This window comes from Phocoena sinus, chromosome 2 (assembly GCF_008692025.1).
Source record: "Phocoena sinus isolate mPhoSin1 chromosome 2, mPhoSin1.pri, whole genome shotgun sequence".
NCBI lineage: Eukaryota > Metazoa > Chordata > Mammalia > Artiodactyla > Phocoenidae > Phocoena > Phocoena sinus.
Window position 1 is genome coordinate 75,208,549 of NC_045764.1, and position 1,678 is coordinate 75,210,226.

A 1,678-nucleotide genomic window follows, 5' to 3' on the forward strand; every position below is an offset into this window, starting at 1 on the left:
TTTAGATATCAGCCTCTGATAGGCAAGTTATCTATCACTGCTGTGAGTAGTGATGTTAAGTCTACTTGCTTTTCTCTCCAAACATTAACCTTGTTCCCTCTGGTAGTGATACCAGTGAGTTGCACTAAGCGGGAGAATAAAAGTTGGAACATCAAATTCATGAGTAAATGAGAAGTGGATTGGATACCTACCTTCATTTTCCTTAACCACTCCAGTCCATGCATTTTCAAGGTAGCTCTCAACTTAGGGAGTCTGGCACCTGACAGCTTCCCCAAGGTACATGAAGAGTTAAGAATATATGTGATGTGCTCGCTTCGGCAGCACATATACTAAAATTGGGACAATACAGAGGAGGTTCGTATGGCTCCTGCACAAGGATGACATGCAAATTCCTGAAGCATTCCATATTTAAAAAACAAGAATATATGTGATCACAGTGGCCAGCACATGTAGCTCGGTTTACACAGACCTGTGGATGCATCTTATAAAACTTTGGGATGTTACCAAACTCAGGTCCGGCTGTTCAGTGCTCAAAAACCAATACTCAAGAGGCAGGTGTTGGTCGAAAGGAAAGTTTGCTTTATTTATGAGGCTGGCAACTGGGAGAGAATGTGGACTCGTGTCCAAAGACCAATTCCCCGCTGCCGGCCAGTGGGCAAGAGCTTTTAAAGGAGAGTTTCAGAGGTGTATAGATGGAGAGAGGTGGCTACATGTAGAACGATATAGTCTGCTCTGATGATCGTCTTGAAATTAGTCATGCGGTGGTTTGATCAACATCATGTTTGATTGTTTTAACTACCGTTCATCTTCAGTTCCAGGGTCGGTTTGTTCCCATTTCCTTGAGGCCGCTTCTTGGAATTGTGGCAGCTTATGTCATGGCTACAGTTTGGTCAGTATGTAGTTAATGTCTTCCACCTGGTGGGGGTTTCAGTATCTACAAAACAGCTCAGAGAATATGGCTCAGAACATTATCTATAGCCCTCGACAAGGAGCTAAGAGTCTTTGACTTTGCTTAATGACTATACTATTATTATTATTTTGTCCTGTTTGACTGCTTTTTCTTTGTTTCTGCATTTTCTCATTTCTCTGATTAAATTTATTTTTGACTAAAGTTTTTCTACAGACAAAAGGCAGGCAGAGGACATGGAGGGTGTCTCTCCTGGGAAGGCCCCATAGGGTCCTGCTCCATTTCAGGGAGAGTATATTTGTAAATAGATAACCTAGAAATGTGTCCAAATATTGTCCAATGATTGAGGCAACTCAACTGCTATTATTCACCCACAAGCATGATTTTTCTTAAGTATAAATGGCATAAAGTTTTTACTCTTGAAATTAGCAAGTAATTTTTTTGTACATCTTTATTGGAGTATAATTGCTTTACAATGGTGTGTTAGTTTCTGCTTTATAACAAAGTGAATCAGTTATACATATACATATGTTCCCATATCTCTTCCCTCTTGTGTCTCCCTCCCTCCCACCCTCCCTATCCCACCCCTCTAGGTGGTCAAAAAGCCCCGAGCTGATCTCCCTGTGCTATGTGGCTGCTTACCACTAGCTATCTATTTTACGTTTGGTAGCGTATATATGTCCATGCCACTCTCTCGCTTTGTCACAGCTTACCTTTCCCCCTCCCCATATCCTCAAGTCCCTTCTCTAGGAGGTCTGTGTCGTTATTCCT

General features: G+C 41.8%; 1 non-coding gene across 1 annotated transcript; it reads left to right on the forward strand.

Moving 5' to 3' along the window:
- The first annotated feature begins 305 nt into the window (after window positions 1–305).
- LOC116750059 lies at window positions 306–412 on the forward strand. The gene has a single exon (XR_004348802.1). It is a non-coding gene; the product is annotated as a U6 spliceosomal RNA (small nuclear RNA).
- Window positions 413–1,678: the final 1,266 nt, after the last annotated feature.